Source organism: Temnothorax longispinosus, chromosome 5, assembly GCF_030848805.1.
Source record: "Temnothorax longispinosus isolate EJ_2023e chromosome 5, Tlon_JGU_v1, whole genome shotgun sequence".
Lineage (NCBI taxonomy): Eukaryota > Metazoa > Arthropoda > Insecta > Hymenoptera > Formicidae > Temnothorax > Temnothorax longispinosus.
The window spans coordinates 23744528-23769479 of record NC_092362.1 but is presented as its reverse complement, the minus strand read 5'-3'; the positions used below and the strand labels follow the sequence as shown (position 1 = coordinate 23769479).

General features: G+C 37.8%; 1 protein-coding gene across 16 annotated transcripts in view; it reads left to right on the top strand.

Moving 5' to 3' along the window:
- Positions 1–24952, top strand: part of Foxp (forkhead box P) — a 290869-nt gene that overhangs the window by 41733 nt on the left and 224184 nt on the right. Inside the window, exon 1 of one of the 16 annotated variants that reach the window (XM_071779925.1) lies at positions 3157–4770. The exons of the other annotated variants lie outside the window; for them this stretch is intronic. The gene's annotated coding sequence lies outside the window, so the exon portion shown is untranslated. Of the gene's footprint in view, positions 1–3156; positions 4771–24952 lie in introns of those variants that run through there. 16 annotated transcript variants of the gene reach the window in all.

The following is a 24952-nucleotide window of genomic DNA, read 5'->3' as shown; positions in this document are numbered from 1 at the left end:
GTTACAGAAATTATACATATATAGATATACTTCTGATGTAAATATCATAATATGTATCTCTGCTCCTGTACAGTAAAAATGAATGAAATTTTTATGGTACATGTACACTTCTATGACATCGAGAATTGTAATTACGGTTTTTTAAGTTTTTTTGTTAATATATTTTTTTCAAATTTTTTCTGATTTATTTAAACAATATCAAATAAAAAATGAGACAAAATTGCGATTTTTACGCTTTTTCTGTCCCAATGATAACATGTTGTTTATGAATAATTTCTGAGACTAGCTTTACACTGTTTAATCAAGAAAACAAAATTATACTACATATAGCTATACGTAAAACATCCTTAAAGCGAACAAAAGTGCCAATACGTCGAAATAATCTACTACACGATACATTTAAAACTAACAGGAATAATTTAATTCACAGTGAGTAGACTGGTAGTTTTTTTTACGGACAAAGAAATCTATATTTTTCTTGACCGAAAACGCCGAGATATTTTTGCTGATATCAGGAACTTATCAACAGCGATTCCGATCGTATCAATAGAAATCACGCAAATATATTACGTAAACGATATGGGATAGCTGTAAACAATTAGAATATCGGCAATTCGCGCATGCTAAATGACTCTCTCGTCGCGTGCTGATTTAATGAGTGTGTATGTCTCGCATTATAATTTCTACCGATGTTGCGACCTCAATAAATGCCGAGGCGAGCACAACGGACGTCCCTCTAATACGACGATCTATTAATATCACAGATATCTCTCACATTAGGCTCACAGATGTAAACAACGTGTTTCATACGTTGTCAACTTGATAATATAGGCGCACGCATCGGCACGCGCCGCTTCAAGCGGCTTCAGCCTTCAAGCCGCTCGATGAGTTTGAAGGTTCGTCACGCAAACTTAACTATCGACAGTCGAGAAGCGCATTTCCTAAGATTAAAATGCATATTTTATTGGTCAGATAGTGTAGGTTGATTTACATAACAAACAATTATTAGATAATTATCGATTATTGAACTACGTCGTATTCTGATATTCATCATCGGCGGGATTGTTATTATTACTTTACTAATTTATTCATAATAATGCACAGGAAAATATAACAGTGTATAAGCGGACAAGTTGAACAAGATAGCATTAAATCAACACTCATTATTGTTTAAATAATATGAACTTGTGCTAAATTTAATCACAATGTTTGATTTTTAAAATAGGTAAAAGTACATATAAAAAATATATAGATAATCTAAATATGTTAATAACAGTCATATGCGCGTTTAACTGATAACAAAGAAGCTTACGATTACGATCTGTTTGAGCTTAGGATTGAAAGAAATATATTTTTTGATATGGAAATAAGCATTTTCTTATACTTTTGGACTACTAAATAATAGATATTTCTTAACATAGTTCTCACGAGTTTTTATTAATTATATTGTACTAATTGTCACGCGTTAAACATTTTAATGCTTTCTATTTATAGCGACCCTGAAATGAGCACGATAAAATCTTCAATTTTTCATACTCATTAGCACGTAAGTAATCCACGCTTCTTTATTTTATGTGAAATTAAGAAACAAAAATCGCGCTGTTTTATATGCATACATTATAGTACATACAATAATCTATTCATCTTGTTAACGCGCTTATGTGTACATCTCGGAGAAAAAGTCGCGCGACATCTAGAACTCGTCCGTCTTGCACGGTCTGTAACTACTGCGAGGTCGACGTACGTAACTACTCGTTAATTGCCATAACTACTGCAAAGGACTGTACTGCGACTTTATCTACCTGTCGTTCAGTAATTATAAAATTTGCAAGCATCTATCTTGACATCGTTTTACACACACACACATACACATACATATGTACACGTCGTATTTATATTTTATTGGGACACACACATTGCCTTACCAATGCTACTGACTCAGTAGCGTTACGATATCGCATAATTTAATTAAAAACACATTATGTAAATGAATATTTTTTTATTGTGAAAACTGAAATCGATATACATAAACTTAAATGAATATTCAGAAAAGCATGCGATTTGGGTTCTTAACCAAATAACTTTTAATAAATCAGCTGTCTGGATTGCTCACAAAACGGACGACATATATATTGTCCGTAATTGTTTCACGGCTTTTTATTATTTTATTTGGGTATTTTGCATGTCACCGTTACATTTCTATGGATATTAGTAAAGCGATATATTAGCGATCACACATATAACATAAATAATACGTAGTTGTACTAATGTCCATAGACCATAGACATGTGACGGTGATGTACTAAATATCCAGATACAATAATAAAAAGCATAAAACATAAAAGCTATCCGCTCGTTTTTCTTTTTATATTATTAACGAATAATTCAAAGTAAATAGCAAAAAAGCTCTCTCGGAGTTACCAAAATAACATCGACCGAGTTTGAAATAAAAGATATACGAGTGCAGTTGTTTTATTAGCTAAGTTAACTACGTCTAGTCTTGCCTAAGTAGGTCATATCTACTTGGCTGACATTTTGTACATTCCGATATATTCGCGAAATAAACAACAAATATTGAACGGTCAGAATTGATAAATCGGTTTTTATGTTGTATTATCAACTTGAAGTTTCAAGAATAAAACTTGGATAATCACGTGTTGTATTTCGAGTTATAGAGAGATTAAAATACTCTCTTTGCAACTTTGTGCGTTACAATTGATAAAAAAGTGATAATCATTTTAGAATATTGGACTTAGAATTGTAGAGTTAAGAATATCTATAATGAAATACGGAATGTACATTTCATTAGTCATTTTTTTGAATCGGTCCGAATTAAATATTGTCAACGGTTGAAATTTAAACCTCAAAACATTGCGATAAAAAGTAGTAGACATCATATCATAATTCTGCAGTCACGATATTTTGTCTCTGAAGACACGTACTTCGGAGGATTATCTAAATAAGTAATTCAAACAGGATCATGCGATTCCTCACTAAGACACATTCATCTTTCGGATTAACCGATAATTTTATCAGCACGGCAGTGTAAAACGGGCTTTATTCGGCATCGCGAATACTCGTGTCGCGACAGAAAAAGAGAGAGAGAGAGAGAGAGAGAGAGAGGGGGGGCGAACAAAGAGAAAGAGAGAGGGACCAGACCGCCAATGACACTGACGAAGAAGGAGAATGATAGAGTACGGGGGAGAGGGAATTGCGCGGTGCCAGGCCGCGAGAGGGGTGGAAGCCGCGGACCAGCGCGGCACGGGAGGGAGGCGGAAAACGCGTAAACAGAGAGTCAACATGTAAACAGGCCACTCGCGAGACAAACAACGTGGGGGCCGCGGGCTGTTCGCCGCCGAACGAACGAGGCAGGCAGGCAAGCAGGCAGGCAGGAGGCAGGAGTCAGGCAGGCGGCCAGGCAGACACAGTCAAGCGGGCTCGTGTACGTTCACTCCGTCCGTCCGCCCGTCGTCGCTGCGCGCTCCGTTTTCCGTGCACGTCCGTCCGCTCCGACCGATTCGGAAAGGAGTAATAACGCGTCGCGCGTCTCGGCTCCGCGTGTTCCCGACTTATCAAATCGCGCGCGCCGCGCTGCTTCGAGCGGGGAGCCGCCGGACGATCGTACCTGCTGCGCCGGGTCCTTCGAGCTGCTGCGGCCTCCTATGCGGCGGTGGCGGCGGCGGCGGCGGTTCGATTCGAAAACCCGCCGAAATTCGGAAGCGAGAGAGAGAGAGAGAGAGAGAGATCTCGGGGCCGTTCGGCGCGGCACGACGGATTCGCTTCGGCCGGTTTCGCCAGTGTCAAGAAAGAGAAAAAGAGAGAGAAAAATGAGCGAAGGGAGAGAGAGAAGTGGAGAGGAAGAGGAACAGTGCTTTTGTTGATAAAACATACCGCGCTGTACACGTGAATTTTTGCTGCGGCGCGGGCGCGGCGATGAAAACGTCAACCGCGCGCGTCTCTCGACGTGTCGAGACGGTTAATTCGTTGAATCGTTAATTGAATTGTGTGCGTGAGTTAATGACTCGTTTGCTTAATTAATTATCCCGTGTCGATGATCGTCGTGAGTGTCGGTGCAATGATAAACTTTGTGACGGTGCAATCTATAGACGAGGATATAAGAAAAGCATAGGCAATTGGATATCGCCTAACCTAAAAAGAGTGACAGTTTTTCTAGTCAGAAGAAAATTATGATGACACTTTACATCGGAGCACGATGAGTTGATAATGAGTGATTGCCGGCCAGTTTAAAAGCAGTACGTCCGTCATTTCTTCTCAATATACATTCAGTTCCTGGAATTTAACTAGCGCTTTACTCGTATTATAATTTGCATTTACCGGCAATCTTTTTACTTGGATAATTCTTTTTTACGCTAATTTTAAATAATAAGAAACGCAAAATCAATCATTGATGCAAACTGACGTAAATTATAAAAATTCGAGGAAATCTTTGGGCTGTTGAGCGTATAATTTTTCGATGCAAAAAAAAAATACAGCAGGCATTAATTTTTGTGCAATATTTTGTAATATCAAGTTGTTGAACAACGACAGTCGCAGCGTGTTAACAAAGTGCAATATAATGTACGACGTGCAAAAGAGGAGGATTCGTTAACGAGCAATAGACGAATTTGTAATTATTTAGTGCGTCAGAGTGACACGGTGCGTTACGCGTCGTTTGTGATTGCGGAAGAAGAGTGAGTATTGCATAGTGGGGAGGAATACGCGCATTTCCGGGGAAAATAATCACACGTTTTGCACGTTTCAGGCAAATCGGTAAGTGTATTTTACATGAATTATCATTTCGTTGCGATTGGTTACAACTCAAGCGTAACTATTCGAAACACCTATATAGACAAACGACAAAATACTATATTAACTCTGACACAATCACTATTAGCAAAAATACGCAAATGTTATATATATATATATATATAGGAATAATCTGTTGATCTGAGGGCCGATATCACAGTCTCCGATTAACGTGATCCTCCGATTAAACTCACTCTGCATCTCTTTCTTAACTGTCCCCATAGAAAGAGACGAATAGTGAGTTTAATCGGAGGATCACGTTAATCGGAGACTGTGATATCGGCCCTGAGTCTCGCTGTCTTTTCGAATTGAGAATTTTAATATCGGCCGACCGGATGCTAACTATTGTTGATGCTAAAGGCGATTTCTCTGGTTACGTATACGTGTTATCGAATAGCCTGCCAATGTAGTCGGTGCCAAAAGGTTACGATCAGCGTGCATGTTTTGATCGATTGATTTTGACGAGCGTGTTGCCACGAGGCTACATACGCTTTGACAAAAATTTTATAAATCGTTTTATTTAAAATCATGATTATTAAATATTAGTAAAATATTCAAGACAGCATAATATTAGCTGTTAAAATAGAGACCTTTTCGGTCAATTATGTTTAGAGAAAGAAAATGTAAAAATATTATTTATCACGCTACTTTTTTCTAAGTAATCGTCAATACTGTGATTATGTTCTTCTTGTGTACTGTACTGAACGCTACAATGTAATTTAACGTCCTCTCATGGAGCGAGATAATTGATAAGTTATCTAAAGCAGTTCACAGAGTGTAACCGCCGCGAGTAGCAAAACGTGCTTATTTGCTTCCGGTTTAAATGTCAATAAAACATACAAAGGCCATGGATTACGCGAGAACCTTGCTCTTTTGCGTCAAGTACATCACACGGTGAAACGTAATCACGCCGAAATTCGCGATACGTGGAACACACAATGTTATAACACGGCCATTCGCAATTTCGTAACCGTGAACTCGATCAGCGTGACACGAAGAAATCAGAATGTGATAATAATGTTTCCTTAGGAGCGCGACGATTGTCCCCGGCGACGTGTCGTCGAGAAAATGGAAATCGCTGTTAGCGCGGCGAGTAACCTAACGGAGGAATTATCCGCGCGTATTGGCGGCCGCTCGCGTGAATCATTATCTTCTTGCGGCAAACCGTGTGTGAGCAATCGTTACTTGCGGCTTTTATTAAGATTTATGAGACGCTATATACGCACACGTTCTCTAATTGCTCGCTCGCGCGAGCGAGCGCCTCCTTTTAAGAAAACTCTGCTCTCGGCACGTCCATTATCCGCTCATTATCACGACTACGTTGCGCTCATAAATCGTCGAGCTTACAAACACCTTTCCGGGTATTCCAAATTTAAGAGCGGCCAATTAATTATCCCCGCGAGAGACAGCCTCTGACCATCGCCTGTCCGTCTGCCAATTCGAACCCGTCCGATTCGTGCGAATCTACCGCGTCGCGCGTTGCACCGTCCGGATATAAGTATAGTAAACCGGAGCGCGGGAAGAAAGTGTCGAATGGAGCAGAAACATTATTCCCAGATAAGAATATCTGACTAATGCAAGCCAGCTATTTGTTTCTTAGGAACAATTACTGTTTCCAGCAACGGAGCTTGCGATGATAGGTAGCTCGTTCTTTTTTTAGAACTCGGGCGAATTAATATGAATTGAATTCTCTCAACTGACCCTTAATAATATAAAACAGTCTCGAAAAAGCACGTCAGATTGCATGGCACTGAATCTTGTAATTATTTATTTATTTACCCGAGTTGTTATAATTGCAAAATCTGTTTCGAGTTACTCTTAAGATTTCAATATTTAAAGTATTTAAAAATAAATTTGCGTATTTATATTATGATGAGATTTGACAAAAACATTCTCATCTGAACTAACATATAATCAATATATTCAATATTGTAGTATTTCTGGACTAATAATTGTGTCGAGTAAATTATTACGTAAGCAGCTGTTTACTGTGGTATACCTTTTAATCCGTTCCATATTCTCGCGCCGTTTACGGAATCTGGAGTGCAGCAACACGTGGAACATGTGCGTACGCACGTGCACGATGTATGACAGTTTAATCAATTGGAGTTCGATGGACGTGTCGTGCGTTCGATTCGAGCGTATTAGAAAAAAGACGTTTAATTGGTCGGTTCGGAACGAACGTTCGGATCTCCTTTAAAAGCCTTCAATCACTCTTTCTTTGCCTTCTACAAGAAAATATACGTTAATACACCGGGTCAAAGGTTGAATGCGATTGTGAAATCTATGCACTGAGCAAAGGAATTCTTACATAGAAATTATTGCGTAAGATTAATCGAGCCTAATCTTAGTTGTGACAGCAAAAATCGATTATATAATTAGATAATCCGCAATAATTATAGCTTGACGTGGTCAAGCAGTTAATTTCGAGTAGAACAAAGTGATTGCAAATAGACACTTTGCAATGAATAAATTGTTCTTCCCCGGCATTTCTTCTAGGCTAAAATAATTTCTCGCAACAGATTTTTAGATTTTTATCAATTATAATAAAATAAGTAAATGGTAAAATTGGCGTAAATAAATTACAATAGTGTGTCGATTAAAATTATTTTAATTCGAATACGAGCAAGAAAAAAATAACGCGTGAAGAAAAACTGTTAAATTCGAAGAAAACTAAGGAAAAATTGAAAGAACTAGAATACTGTACAGACAAGCGTCATTATACAATAGATTTATACAGCAGAAAATATACGTGTCGGATATATGCAACGCTTATTGTAATATTAAAAGATTCGAAAACTCGCGCACAATTACCCCTCTTCACGTTATATTGATGTTTAATAAACTATTGCGGGACTGTTTAATAACGTTTTAACTATCGATCCCGCCGCGTCAGCCGGATCGATCACCGGGCGAGAGTTCGATTCAAGCGCGCAATGGGAGAAAACGTTTAATTGGATCGGTCGTCGATTTGATCTCGTTGATCGAATCTGAACAGTTTAACGATTCGTGCCAGACGATTAATCGGCGAAATTCGTGCCTGCAGTCTTGTCTGGAAACGCGGAGCTCCGCAAATTGTCCGTAATTATTTATTGTACCAACGTCCATACACAGGGTCAAACATTCAAACGTCAAATTAAAACTGTTACTTCTCAATCGTGATCAATCTTTGTGAAAGACAGTTATTGTTCGTTGGGGAATGATTCAAACGGATTAACACATTAGCGTTAAATAATAAATATTAGGAAAATAGAGGCAAAGTATCCATCTTCGGGATATAATTGTCATCACGTTTGTGATTAATGCAATTATCTCTAACGCGATTAAACGAATTTTTTGTCTTGCTGCTTCTCTATTTCAATTGCTGAAACGTATCGATACAAACTGAACACTTGTTCCTACGGTAATTTTTCTAATTTTTCTAAATTTGCTTATATTTGAGAAATTAAAAAAACAATTTTTACGTTTAATTTATCATTAGGGATTATTAAAATTTCATATTAGTTCGCTGCTAGCCGTGTAAAATTTATTGCATCGTGTAAATGACGCGCGTAAAGTCGAAATTGTCATGAAGATATTATAGATGATAAGTATTAAAACGATAACCGCCCGATAATAATTTTCAAATAAACATACACGTAGCATGTAAAGTGTTCGCGCGCACGATTCCCCCGTGTTAACAGAACTAAGATTACTTAAAGTAGGTTTCCATTAGTTGCTCCAAGTTACGATCGTTTTATAGCTGAAGATAAGAAGTTAATCTTATTTTGTTTATAGCCACGTGTCATGTAATTTTACGGCGGAGTTCGTATTGCCTTAGAATAACACGTCTTGTCTTGTCTTGGAATAAAATAACGTGGAATTTTCTGATGATGATTACGAAAATTAAATTAAGCACAATAAAATGCGTGTGTTGTAATATGAATAAAAGTACAATAGATTCTCTTATCTCAAGTAAACGATTGCGCGCGGAAATAATATTTCCAACGCGTTCCAGCGCTCGTATGAATTGGAGCGGGTTTTCCCGCTTTTACAACCTTGCATTGTCGTGATATCTCGTACATATACGTTGTTCAGTCCGTACTTTTAGACCTTCGCGGGGAGTAGGATGCATTAAAAAGTGCTTGCGAGCAGCAACGAGTAAACAGATGGTTATTTATAGCCAAGCTGTGCGTCAACTAGTAAGGTGAAGCGAATAACGGGGAAAACCGCGAGACTGCGCCGCGCATTCAAAACTCTGTCACGGAGTTGAGGAATTGCCGTCGTTTCTCGCAATTATTTCTTGAATTAGCTGGATTGCGGAATGATTGGGCCCATTCGCATGCAAAATAAAATTGCCTCCATCATGTACACACGGAGCGTAGTGTATTTCGTATGCGTTCATCTCGCCGCGGTTCCCGTTAAACTTCATTACTTTCTTACCTCGATAAGTATCAAGCATTAGCTCACAATACATGAAATGTAGGAATTTGTTTCCTGTTGGAATTATGTTGCACCGTTCACCGGGGAGACGTGGGGGGATCTACGTCTTGCTCTTCACGTATAATCGATGCATTAAGGCAAATTGTTTTACCGCAACATTAGATTCGTAACTTTGTCGTGGAATTTCAAAAATCGTGCGCAATCTATGGAATTAAAGATTCTTTTTACTCTTGGATTCTTTAACTTATAGACATTCTTCAGTTACGCTTTTATAACTAATTAAATTTTTATTTGCTTTTTACCGTACATTTTTTAATTTACTGAAAGAAATTAAAATGTGTAATAAATGTCAAATAAATTAAATTATCTTGTAATATTTTGTCATCCACTGACGCGCTTCGTTAACAAATTACTGTGATAGCGATGCAAGTATATGCTCGCAATCTTGAAAATTTTAAATTATCTCCTTGCAAGAACAGCTTATATAATTATACTGACATAAAAAAATCATATTCTGATAGAAGATTTTGAACAAATCATTGCAAATATAAAGGAAGAAAAATTTTAATACCTAAGAAAATGATAATATCTAATAATTGACATTAATACAACAATATCATTTTCTTGTAATATTTAACAAATTATAAGCTGCTTAAGGAAATAGTGGTAATCATTTATAATGAACTATCGTCTCCGGCCAATATCGCACGCGCCAACAAAAATATATTGTAAAATCATACGTAATACTGTACACTCACAATGCCTCTACGCAAAAGCACTATAAACGGAAAATAGCTGTATACAATGAAGGTAATAAAGTTATAAGGATAAATCTAAACGCGCGAATAGGAATGAAAGATGACATGAAGATATTCGAGTATAAACCATTGACGCACATAACACATTATAATCGCTGAACGACCGCAAAAACTTTCTTCAATGCTGCAATTGCCGCAACATGTCGGCATTTTGCATCTTTCTGCAATACTGCGTCAGCTGCAAATGCATTTACCAGTGTAACAAATTTGCTAAATTACCATCTTGAATTGTTTGTCGAGGATGGAGGTATATACGTTGCTGTTAGCTACCGTATAACGTTCTTCGCTACTGATAATGACAGTAATAAAGTTTAAAAACGTCGACGACACATTAGACTTACGCTTTCGTGTCTATCCTTATTCTGAAGTTTTCTGCGTGTAATTATCTGACAAGTTGCAGTTTCAATCAAGTTAAAAAATTTTTTTTTATTTGCCAGACGAAATATTAATGTATATTTCTGCCTAATATATCCGTTGTAATATATTTGTTATTAATTATTCGTGATACTGCGTTAAAAATAACAAGACATTAGATATGATATTTTGCGTCTTTATATGATTGATTCTTTATTTTGTATCTGTTCTGACGCAAATGAATTTTATTAAACACTTCACATATATATTTCTACATAATTTTATCGTTCAAGTATAATCTCTATTGAAAAGCTCGCGGAAAAACGCGTGGAGAAAGGTTAATACCGCGTGAAACCTCAATATGTCCTGTTTAACGGACAACTTCCATGTCGCGCGCGTCAAGAGAGACACGTTTATGCAAATTCGACGGGAGGTATTGTCACTCGGTGAGGAGCAAAAAAAAATGCACGCATCAGGCGAACAAAAGCTCGTTCCAGCGACAACGACGCAAACAGCATCGTGCAAACAACTGATACAGGCGGAATGAAGAGAGACGGTCGTTTAAAGATTTCATTGAACTGCCACGATAATGGACTGCTGCCGCATACACATAAGCCCGCGGCGCGGCGGCGCGCCATGCCACGCCACGCCACTCCACGCCATGCCATGCGGTTCGTATTATCAAAAGAAACTATTGTCGGGCTGTTGTTAACAATGCGTTGTTATTAAAGCGTGTCCCTGCGACAGCGCGCGCGCGGATACTTCGCGCCGCGTGTCGATTGTGCCGGGAAATCGCGCGCGCACGGGGATTCAGGCGCGTTCCTCTCTTTCGCGCCACGGTTCACGTTTTCCGTGGTTGACCTTGACTTGACCTTGACTCTCAGCTGGCGGTCCGGCCCCGCGCAAGAATCAGCTGTGCAAAGCTTGTGCGCGAATGGCACCTGCGGCTATGCCGCGATTTCTCTCTCGCCTCTCACGAAGGCCGCGCGAAAAATCGTATTTTGGCCGCGTTCGATCGCCGTACGGCGTGGTACGCGCGCGAATCCGCGAATGTGTTTCGCGATCGTGGGATTAGCGCAGCTGTCGCCGCGCTTCGTGATGCGGCTAGGCTATTTTTGCGCTAACTAGTTTAGATTAGAAGTTTAACGTTTGATAGTCGAGAATTCCGATAGATTGCTAAATTTTTAAAGGACTATTTTGAGAGGCCGATTGACCTGAATGGACCTAAGTAAAATGCTACTTGTAAACGTTCGTAGATCTATAATTGTTTCGATGTTACTATTATGGAGATTAATTTTGCTCGGATTATTACAGATTATTATAACGAAGAAAGATTTTGCTTATCTTTTACTGCTTCTTTATATTTCACTCGATATTTTATGAAAACGCATTTGAATATAAAAATGTCAAATAAAAATGTTTTGGATTTTGCTGTTATATTTTTATTTTTATATATTTTACATTTAAAATTAGCAAAACTTATAATTCTTTTTCTCCATGTTGTTTTATATCAGAGTATCGTTTTTGCTTATGTATTTTTCTTAATTTGCAATTTTTTTTTAATTTGTCTCTTTAAATTTATTTTTCGAATGTTTTATCTTTTAAATACGTCTTCACCGTGATGCACTGCCATTCAATTAATTTAACTTTTATCCTTATTTTTGCCTTCACAATGATAAAGCGTGAATACCCGATTGTTTCATTTATTACTTGCGAGAGATGCGTTTCTTAAGCGTAACGGCGTAAACATTCGATATGTGATATTTCTCGTTAAGGTCATTAAAAGATACTTTCCTAAAAATTTAAATACACGATTTCTGTCCTACATTTCACGTTTTGTCTTTTAATAATTAAAAATTGCTTTGATTCACAGTTATAAATTAACGTTGAAGTTTATATCTTGTAAGCATCACGCAAGTATTTATGCTATACGAGTAATTAAACGGTCGATGCTTTCAACAAAGCAGTAATATCAAAATTATTTATTGGCGACACTATCTATTACGTATATCGACAAATCATGCCATGTTGCGCGTGTCTCACATGCCTCGTAGTCGTCATTATCATCGCTTTTCTATAAATAAAATCATGCTGCCTGATAAAATCCGCGGCCAGTCATTTGAAGCGCGAGATTTACAGAGTCGCGTTCGTATAAATAGCCGGCAATCGCGCCTCGGTGATGTCGAGCCCCGCGTGCAGTTCGCACGCATTTGAACGCTTCCTTTCTCTTTTGTTTTCAATGGAGATTAATCGTTTGTTCCTGCATCGTTTCGACTCGCAAACAAAGCAGGCACGCTATTCAAACTTCGAGTGGAACGACTTTCGATTTGTGTCGTCCGTTCACGCTCCCAGCGCTGCCGCTCGACTCTCATTAATTCGTATTGCGTTGCAGTAGCATTTTTTTTCACGGCATTTAGAGAGCAAGGAGTTAGGAATAAATCCCACGGTGCGGTGTTCCTTGATGCGAATGACGTATAGGCGAGAGATGTTTTATACATCTTACGAACGATTTTAGAAATCAGCTAAGTTTGTGAGTTAACTCTTCGCGAGTATGCATAAATCAGAATATATGAAATTACTCATTGATCGGTCTTATTGCTTCGTGAGTATCAAAAGGAAAATTTATCTTTATGCATATCTGAAATATATTTCTCGTTTTGTGACTATATTCGTCCTAAACCGAAAGAAGAAAATTTTATTTAGATTTGCAAAATGTTATATTTGTATATACATATATATACAGATATACCTGTATATTTATATATGTATATGAAAAACTGGCAAATAAATAAAAATTTATTTCACACTGTCTTTTTTCTATTGCCTGAAATTTTATTTTATATAATCTACCTTATTTTCTGTTTTTTTTTTTTTGTTAAAAGTTATCTTTATATTAAATTAAGTTTGTCTGAAAATCTCCTAAATCAAAAAAGGCGTGTATTAAAATATAGAAAATAAATTACATACCTATACTAATTATCATACATATCTGATGTATGACAGTCGTAATTAATTATGCACCGTTGCGGCAAAATTTATATGAATCATATTTTAAACACATCTACATTTCTCGTGAGGAATAATATTACAATTTTTTACGGCAAACAATATATTATAAAAAAAATTGGATTTCCTATAACAAGGAATACAAATGATCTAATTTTCAAATCTCCAGGGCTTCAGAAACTTTTTATTTTACATTTTTCACATTCTCATCATAGAAACTAATCTGGAGAGATGTAATAGATCAATGTTCGATATTCAAAGTTCGATGACCTGAGTATTGGTATTGGTATTACCTGTGGGAATACCAAACCAATCAATATAAGCTGAAAATAAAGTCATGGCGTCACAGAATGCTCTCCAAAGCTGCTCGTATTTTAAATACTTTACGAAAAATATATGCTATAAATTATAATTTATCTTGATCCTTGTTTTAATTGATATTTTCTTTTATTTGCATTTTGTTACAGTCAATTTTAAAATGATTTTAGAGCTACTAAAAGATATTAAATATAATTTTATTTACAACTTGCAGTCGATTTATAACTTTTGCTTGTAAAATAATCGAAAATATCTTTAATTTTTAAATATTTGATGTTAATTTTTTTTGTAAACAAGTCTTAAATAAAATTTTTATTAATTCAAACTGAACTTAACCGAGAAACGAAATGATATTTATTTACAACTTTGGATGTAAATCTGTGAAACATCTTTATTTTTAGTAAGACATTTTTGTATAATTAAATCTTTTTAGAAAATTTAGGAAGAAATTGATTCTATATACATTTGTGACATTATTTCAAAAACATTTTTGAGTTTATCTGGGATTCTGTATATATTATGAAAATATTACTTTGATAGAAATGTGATTGAAGACTAATATCTTAAAGTAAATAAAAAAAAGCTAATTGCTCTAAATTATAGTCGAAAAAAAGATATTCATAATAGTATCATAAAATTATATCAAATGTGATTAAATGTGTTATACATTTTACGTGTTAATAACATTTTCATTTCAGAATAAAACTCGAATTTTAGGTAATAAATTATGTTTTCATGACATTTAGCGACAATATCAGCTTTGTTTATTTAATGCTTATTATCTCAACGTTTATATGTCGTGGGTGAGAAGTTATCATGTAACTTTAATTGATTATATTAATACATAATTTGATATTTTATTTTCATGCTTATTTATGGAGTTGTTAATTTTATTTAATACTCGTTCTTTCGCGAGGTCCTCGATAACAATATCAAGGAAAGTATTCCTCCCCCTCCTCTCTCTTCCCACTTGAGGGAAACTCTTAACAATAGTTCCCGCAACATAAACCCGAACGAAGTAGCAGCCCGTGCGTGTTGCAGTCGATTTTCCGGGCTTACCACGTGTCACCAGCCGCGCCGCATTTTTCCCCAAGCTTTAAGGTAAACTCATTGTTTGCGCGAACGTGCGGGCGCGCGAGCGCGTGGATACACATACAATATTATAAATGCGCGTGTAAGGCTATCCCGGTGTCTCTATTCAAGAAGGTATTATGAAACTCCCTCGGAAAACGTACTCCGCTTTGTTTCACCTTTTATTTTGTTCTGCTTTAACCGGATGGGAGGAACGAAACCCGGGCACACGCATACGCACACCCACCACTGACTGCGCACACACACACGTACACTTGACGGCAAAAATGTCGAATCCTCGTCCCGCGTCACTTTCGCTTTCTTTTTGTCGCGCGCGGAGAGTTCGACGAGAGGCACTTTACGTTGGACAAAATTCCAGCTCCGGAGTAATTCTAGTGCACAGTTATAAACAGGGCTTTTCAATGTTGCAACACCGATCCTTCCGAACCTTAATCGTGTAGTACAAACGTCCATCCCCTTAAACGGTCCTTGAAACATTAAACTCTTTAGTACGTCATTACAAAGCATCGGAAAAAGTATCACATGTGAGTCTAAGAACCTTACGGAATAAATAAATTTTATATATATATGTGCAATGTGTATATATAAATATATATATATAAGTATTTCTCTGATATCTTAAAGCTGTCTTTAACTATGACATGCGAGGTAAAAGATAGTAATAATTATAACTTTTCATGTACCTATACTTCAATATTCCTTTTTACAAGCGATAAAGTTTTGTCGCATAATAATATACCTTTTAAACTCCGAACGCGGCTTGTGATACTTTTCCATGTGATCTTGCATTATTGATAAGAATCTTTTTAATTATCAAGTTTTGCAGTGTTGCATTATGATTAAATATGTATACCTCGTTGCGTCAGCTTGCAGTATAAGTCTACTTAATCAGCAGAATATTATTTCGAGATTAGGCTTTTACAATTTTTTCATTATATGAGTCAGCATGATGTCCGTAATATCGCATGCACCTAGTATTCCAGGTGTAATCTATTTGTCATAATGACGTGCACTTAATTCAACTACAAGGATTTACCGTTGTGCAACATGTCCGTTACATATCTAAACAAGTTTAGACCGGGGATACCTTTCATTAAAAGACTTAAAACTTGGTCATTGGGGCAAACGACCTTTGAATTTGTATTTTTCGTACTTCTTGCACTATTCATTTTCTTCCGTGGAGCATGAGTAAGATTAATTTGCTTTTGTGTGTGTATGTGTGTGTTATACAACGTGAAATTAACTCGTCTCCGCTTCAAGCAGGAAACATTGAACATTTGCTAGCTTGTCAGATATTGCATTAAATCTTCCTTGCAACATATTATATTATGGTATTAAAGAAATAAAAACGTATTATAAGTATTTATAAACCGAAAATTTTGTTTTAATGCTACCAGTGCGATTCATTCCGTATCGTCTTATTCATCTGCTTATATTTATACATATAATATCAAGTTTATTTTTCGGCATCAAGGATGCTGGTATGCGAGGATGTTTCGGAACAATGCAGAACGTCGTTTAATTCGATTTACTTTGATTTTCTGCGTCAGAACCGGCTCAACCGGTGTTTCCTTCTGCGGGTTTAAGGAAGACTACGCGCCATCCTCGGTGACGTGTGCGTACCCACGCACACGTTCGCATTATTTTCGAGCGTGCTCGTTCAATTGCGCTCAAGTCCGACTAGCGACCGGCAATTTCAAACGAATAACTGCGTCCTGACATGCTTCAGGTCGAGTGTACTTAACGCGCGCGCGCACGCAGCGTGAAAATATCGTAAAACTATAATACGCGCACCGAAATACTGGTTCGGAAATCACGTGCGTGTGTTCACGCGCACGCACGTGGGCACGTTTCTATGCAAGATAAGCGTTGCGTTCTTGCGCTACGTCATCTCACCGTGCGCGCCGATACATTCACTTGCACGCACGGAAACAAACGTACGTGCGTACGTATGCGTACGCGTTCAGTTCACCACGCAATTTCTCTTAGGATCTTTTTGTTCCGGTACACTTTCGACGCCTGCGAATTCATGTGCGTAGCGTACGTATAATACCTTATACTGGCGAAGATTTATGCTTATGAAATAACACGTATGGATTTATACATGCAAATTATGCGGACGCATAAATCCGCCGTTTATCGTCGCCGATCGGAAAGGTTTAATATAAGTGTGTCGTGTTTAAAGATGTACGATCTGTGTGTGCTCTTGTTTTATATTTATATAAAGTAATTAGATGTTTTGTAATGGCTTATCACATTATATAAGTGAAGAAAACTTTATAAGACAAACTAATAAAGATAATTTTTTTCTTGGAGGATGTAATTGTAGTATAAGATGAAATAATTAACATTTCATGTTGCAGCTAGTTTTTGCAATAGAAAATAAAAATAGTATTACGCTAAAAGCGCTAATAATCACGCTTTTCAAGGTAGCTTACAAAAAGTTGCAACGACAAATCGTCCGCGATAATATCTAAGCCATCTTCGTAATAGATTAATTGAGCGAGCTTTAGTCGTTTGCAGATTTAACTTAGTCACGCAATTATCCGAGAGGAGGATTTCCTGTTTAGGCCATGAGATTAAGTGGGTGTTCGTAGATACGCTCTATTCTCGCTAGCATTGTGTTGAATTACGCATACTCTCCGCCTAATACGCAGATTTAACAATTTCGTCAGCTCGAGACGTGTAACATGTCTCAAATACAAGATCGTTTTATATCACGCGCGACGTATCGTATTATAACGACGAGAGATGAGGAGAAACGTAATCGATATCGTGTGCTCCATCGCGGAGTATCGCGAAAAGCTGATCTTCCGTTGTAAATAACTTGCATATATACATATTTTATACGTACGTGTGTGCAAAAAATTGCGCTGACGTCAATAATGGCTGCGCCGGACTATAAACCGATATTGTTAGTGCGAGGAAGCTAATAAGAAAATTTTTCAATGATTAATGTTTACATAAACACGTCGCTTAAATTTAAATGCGATTTATCAGGATGTATATGAATAAATATGATATAATATCTGATCTCTTTCTCTCTCTTTCTAACGTTTTAAAACGTGATCATGCTTACGCAAAAACATTTGAAGCGTCAGTTTTTTTAACGGAGATGACGCATGTAAGAATATTATACTAGAATGGAGTCTTGTAAAATACTACACACTAGAGGAACTTTTTCTGAAATACTTTATTGCAAGTGGTTATAGATTATTTTATACAAGATAAATTAATTTTTTATTTATTTGCATCTTTGCCAAATGTTTGAATATAATCTTGAAATTAGTTTACAAAAACAAGATAGCGGTATTTTCACAGAAAACAGGAGTGCTCTCAAAATAGAAAATAAAAATTAACTTTTTGAATACGTTTTACATTTAAAATTAATTATTTGTACTTGTTATTATCATTATGAAATTACATATACGTCGCTTATATTAGTTTCGATTTAACCTTCTTTTACGCTGTCAAAAAATTACGTTGATGATGGCGATTAATTTAAGAGTGTAAATTATTACGTAATATATAATATTTTTACGTAATTTTCATTATGAAATGGAATATTCGGCAGTATCGAGAGGTTAATATCACAAGACGTTAAGGCGATAGAATGCTTTCGGCGAGAAATCGCGTTAAATATATTCGGTGGCCGATGTAACCCGGCACGCCGTATTGTAAGATTACGTAAATCACGTTAAGAAGCACCTTGCCTAGAAGGAAACCCATATATTATCCCGGCCCTAATATGCCCGTACGTGCGTGCATCCCTGATGGTACCTGGCTCCTTAAGATGACGCGATATCAACCCTTCTATTCGTCCTTTGTCTCGAGTGCCTTATTTCCGGCTTACGTCCATCATATACAACTCTGTCGTAGCATAAATAGTGTGATATTGTTGACGTCGTCGCCTATTACAATGTACAACGTAAGAGTTTGTTAACATGCATTAGCATAAGTGTTTTAGCACTTGTGGGCAATATTATTCTAGCACATAGGTTATTCTAACAGAATTATATTATTTTAAGGAATGTGTTTTGATCACTTTGATTGCATCTCAACGATATCTTTAATATTTATTCGTATCCTATATAAATTGCATATATATTTTTTTCACAACTTTACAAGTGACGCATAGTATAGCAGCGCAGATGAGGTCCTAATTGTTTTTAATGGTGTTCGTTTATTACGTAATTGATCGAACGCATAAGTCATTTTTTCCGACATTTTTTTAAATACAGCGCTTTTTACAAAGAATTGATTAGGGAGAGTTGCGTCGAGAAATGCGTTGAGAACCGCTGTTCCTTCTGCACGACGAGAACCCGCGGCAAAGGGTTAAAGGAAGGGAGTGTAACTCTCCGTTATCTCGGCGTGCTTCCGTCGAGCGGTGGGCGCCTCGGGGGTGGGGAACGGTTTTCTCGAGGGGTAGTAGAGGTACCGGGGGCTAGTTCTCCGGAGTCAAAAGAGGTCCGCAACGTTTTCATGATTTTCCCAGGCTAATTGTTATGCATGGCGCGCATCCCGGCCATTTAGCCTTTAAACTCCTCGAGCGCCTCTCTCTCTCTCTCTCCGTGTTTCTCGCCTTCTCTTTTGTCCGTTCCCTCGTCGCTCGTCGTGTCTCTCCTATTCTCCCTTTCACACGTGTTTCAACGTACATGTGCGCGCCCCCTCCCCCGACGCGCATCCTTTCCTCCTTCGTCCACGAATGCCTAGCTATACTCTCGTCTCCGTTTGTCTCGTGGAATATCGTGGAATATTGCCTCCTTCCCCGCACAATTTTCCAACCGTGCCACTGAAAATCTCACGTTTCTCTACGTAACACGCCGCATCTCCTTATTTTTATTCCGCCCGGTGACACCGTGATAAGAACGCGCACGTGCTTCCGTATCCTTCCGAGAGCGCCGTCTTTGGTGAGGGGATGACGAGTGACCTGCTCGCGGCTAAATGTCTTCGAGAATAACCGAGATTCTCCAAATACTATTTTTCTCATATTTGACGACCGCGTATTTAAATCTTTAATTCTTGCATGACGTTACATGAGAATTCTTTTTTCGGTTTTTATAAAATAAGAATAGTAACTTTGCGAAACAAATATATACATATAAATGAAGACAAATAATGGAAATACAGTTATATTTTTTATTCTTTTTTTTACGAAATTAAATTGAATATTATATTTTAAGTGAGTAATATAAATTAGACTAGCATATCTATAAGTCGTTGTTTATTCATTTTTGAATAAATACATGTATAAAATGTATTTCTTAAAGCTCATTTGGTCATTGCAGTATCATTCTCATTGGAGTACAGTTAGCTGGATAATTGATAGAATTTGCGTTCCGTGAGAACTATTCATTATCCCGGTTATTGTATTGAAATATAAATTGCAGATACCATAAAATATAAACGTTTCGGATAAAACAGCACGGTTATTTTGCAGATAATGGAGGCGGCACGGCGCGCGCAGTTTGGTCATCGTGATTTTACATGTGCGACGCACACACACATACGATACCAATCGCGCTTGTTCTTGGTTTCGCGCAAGGCCGCGGCAACTCTCTCGCGGGCACTATGTATAGGCTTTATCTGACGATGCAAAACATCGTTATTCTTCAAATCGCGCCTCCAGGAATCATTTTACGTTACACAAACGTACACCGCTGAATTATTGCGACACGGAGGTGCGCTCCATGTAGATCGGCTTTCCTCGTCGAAACGCACGCAGACGTCGCCGCGCCGCCCGCGTCGCGCCGGTTGCGTGAGCGGTGCGGTATTACTGTAAACTCTCTCTCGTGCGTTTCTCGGTTTGTCCCGCCGCGTTGTCGTGTGCACGGCACAACCAGCGTCGCGTGACGTCGTCGCGTTCTAGTCGATATACCTCGCGACGAGTGAAGACATTAAATAACAAAGCGCGTATCGGTACGCGTCAATGTGAGGTCCGATTCTCGGAGCGCGACAACGTTGAGGCAAAAAATATCCCCCCCTTTCACCTTTTTTCTTTCCCTCGATTGCACCCGGATATAATTGCTTTCGGGAAGTGAAAAATAATTTGCCGTCTCGAAATTGCCAAAAAATTATTTTTTTTGTAAGGTGAACGTATAATAATTGACAAAAGTTAACTTTTATCGGTGTTTCCGTCGACTACAGCGACGATTGAAAGATGACCGAAGAGAGAGAGAGAGAGAGCGATACGCCGAGAGGATTAAAATCTGAAATGGGGTAGACTTAGGTAAGGGATTAAACAGATTCCATTTGATCCATCTACACCGCGTACGCGAGGGCGTGTATTTACGCGTATATTTGGGCGGCGATGGGCGCCGTAATTCGAGGCATAATTCCTCGTTTGACCGTGCGATTTATCGTCGTTGCCAATGCATATACGTCAACGCGATAGTTTCCCCGGCGGCAGCGTATGAGGTATAAAGCGAGGCCCGTCATTTCCTTTGTAGAGACGCGTTGTGCCCGATGCTAAGTTTAGCGTATCACGGCTGGGCTGCCTTCAATAGTAAATGACACTCGGATGCGGTAGTTTGCTGTGTTGTAACGATGACGATTTGCGACGCGACGCGTTGACGTGATGCTTAAGGGAACAATGAGGCGCGATGCGTTATCTTTACGTGAACGGGATGCGTTACACGACGTCACTGATCTGTATTTAGTGCAGCAGCATTGGCGATCACCGATTCCAGGCGATTTCAGCGCCAATGGGGGAATAAGTAAATAATTTTTGCTATTTAAAATAAGTTTCGCTTTGGCCTCTGTGCGCTATTTTAATTCATCTATTAGAATTATTCATGACGCCAGGCGTTGTCAACAGGAAGTTCAAAATACTAAAGTTTTAAATCTTGATGTGTCATAGTTATGTCAATCGAACAATGAAAGAGCAAAATATCGTAATGATAATATATAAAAGCACATTTATTTTTTATTTTATATTAAATTAAAAAGAAATTTTAGTCATAAAATTATAGTCATAAGAGTCCATATAAACGTGTAACATCGCGCGCGTATTATTTTCGGGATCGAAATATTTTAAAATCGTCGCGTTTCATACGCAGAATTCCTCTCGGTCAAATTCTGGTAATTTAATACACAGTTAATGCACCATTAAAAATCTGCGCGATACAAATAAATTACGGCAACATAATCCCAACTGGGAGGCTCTGCGCGAACGTGCGGACGGTGCGGACTCGGCGGCGCGCGGCGCGGCGACGGGTTGCGGGCGGCGGGCGGTGGCGCTCGCATAAAATCGCTCTTTCGTCTCGTTCCATTTTTGATACTCGACTCCCTCGGCCCCTGCGACACTGCGTAATTACGACATCTAAACGATTTACGGCGGAGGTGTGACGGCGAGGGAGGAGTCCTCCGGCGGCGTCGCGACGCCGTTGCCGGCGCGTACAAACCGCATCACCGCGACGCGACGCGGTCCTCGGGGAAGGGTTGAGAGCGTGTCCGGTCGGGAAATAACTTTCTTACCTACTTACGCCTTCATCTCCTGACGCCGACTAACTGCGAAACGCCTCGAAACCCCTGGCTTCCTATCGCATTGTGACGCGGAGGAAGACTTGTCGTTGTCTCTTGCTCCGGCTCTGAGCTCTTGTTTCGCGTTCGACAGACCGCGACCTCCGTAAAGTTTCGACGGTTAAGACACGTTCCAAGTTTCGATGATCGTTGCAAGATTAGGAAGCGACGCGTTCTCGGCGGAAGTGAGGTTCACGTATGTGATCTTTGCCCTAAACTTACTGTCGATCGTAATGAGCATTTGAGCACCGCGATCAATCGTCAATAGAAATGTCGGTAATATTATCAATGGAGAGGACGCGCTAATAATCTTGACGATAAAGCTTCAACCGCGATTGTATTGTGTTTTAATTAAATGTTTACAGATATTACTTCGGATTTCCCATCATTAAAATTAAATAAATATATCAATCCCGCACGTATTCGACGCGTTGTCACTTGATTTTCTATATACAATTACATGCTTTTGTCGACTTTATCGTAAATAATGAAATTTATAGCAAATCATCTTACTATTTTTAATTGCTGATTAAATCGATAATATTTAGATAATTAATAAGAGTTAACCTAAAGTTATATATTAATAATTCATTTTTAATTATTGTCTAATTAATTAAATTATTGTAGAATGCGGCAATATGACAGTGAAAGAAAAAATAAGAAATATTATAAAAAAATATTTTTTTATTAATATAATTATATATATTTTTATAAATAAGCAATTTAGCAACTGCTTGATGTAATTGTCAGCTAATTGCAAATATTATATATGTAACGGATAGCCATTTTCCGCACATTGGTCATTAATAAAAGAACGTATCTCTAAAAGCACTCGATCGGATTTAAAGGTCGTTAAATTTAAGACGGTGTGTATCGATGCTTAAATATTGCTGTGAAGTATATAATAAGAATTCGGGTCACGAGTTTATAAATGTATATTCTTGGGCTATTAAAATGGAACTATGGGTAAATTCCATATATATTGTCGTATATATTGCAAACATATCGGTATATTGAAAATACAGAGTGTTATTTTAGTGAAATGCTCGTGAAAATATTGTTAGATAGAACAGATAAAACAAGCGGACGTTTTGCCTTTAGCATATAAAAATCGAATTATAATTTCACGATTTATTTAATACTTTGTTAGGACTGAAAAACATATGTTGGCATATAATATAAACGAATTTTGCTATATAAAATGTGAGATTTCTACATAATGTATATGCGAGACTTGCCCTCCGTCCTAATAAGAAATAACGGGATTTCAAATTTAATAAAAAACACCTTTGGTAGCAACTCTTTTACTAATAATTATATATATTTTTTATATAGCCAATTTTTTATATAAATTTATTACTATAGACCTCGCTATAGATAGTTTCAACAATGATTGTACAAATTATTTCAAATACATTTATTTAACTTATATATAGAAGGCTAATGCAATGACTTCTGTATTTCTTCTGCCATTAAAGCAAAAAACATTAGACTCGCAAATATTATAATTTCCACATTTGAGAACGGAACGTCAACTTGATAAGCAATCGAGTAAGCAATCATAAGTCATTATCATTTTCTATACAGATTAAAATCACAACTTACAGTAAAAAAATTAATACTTATGTAAGTTCATCGGAACAACACAAAAAAAAGCAAAGAAATAAGGAAAAAGTCTGTAAGCAAGGAGTCAGTCGTGCATGGAAATCGCCGCGCCACATGTCATATCGATAATCGTCGGTCTTTCTGCATAAGAGAAGGCAAGGGCTGTCGTGGGGTCGCGCACGTGGGACACGCAATCTCCGCTGCCGGACATTGTTTATTATTCGTGGCACATGTGCAACTTAAACGAAACTCGCGCGAATGCCCGTGTAATGAATCGTATTTTCTAGCGTGTGACGCGCGGCGTGTAGAGCACGCACGCATACGCGTGTCGTGCGTGTAGGTACATGCGAACACCGAGTGTCCAGCAGTCCAGCATTGCGCTGATAATCGTATTTACCAAGCCGTCCACCGCGAGCCTTCTTCACGTATATTTTACTTGTCATTCCGCTCCTCGAAGGTATATTAACTTTCTAATTCGAAACGTGTGAGATCACGGTATGGAAGATACGTATCTTTCAATTAAAAGAGCAATAATGATAATTCACAAACAATTGTTGCGAAACATCGTTGCGGAATATTATTTTAATTCGATCGAAGTTACGTGTTTAATTTATTAAGCTACACACGCAACTTATCGGTATATTATTCGATTAGTATCAATTGCAGTTTTACATTCCGCGTTGATTAAAATTTACGCAGATAAAACGTTAAAATATTTGATAAGATTACATGGGAAATTTTCATAATTAATTTTTCCAAACTGCGAAATGCTTCCTCGTGCGTTATTCCTTTATACCTCCTAAATGTAATTTTGCTATAGGTAGTTCTGTTATCTTTCATTACCTTATCTACCTTGTAAGCAGGTTTCTTAGGATACAGCGTACGCATACAGTTGTTTCAGATTGCCAATAATGCACATATATTAAGAACATTACATACACTAAGGTACATTTGTTTGCCGGATAACTAATGGAATTAAATGCGGGAGATACGAGGTATATCAGCGGGGA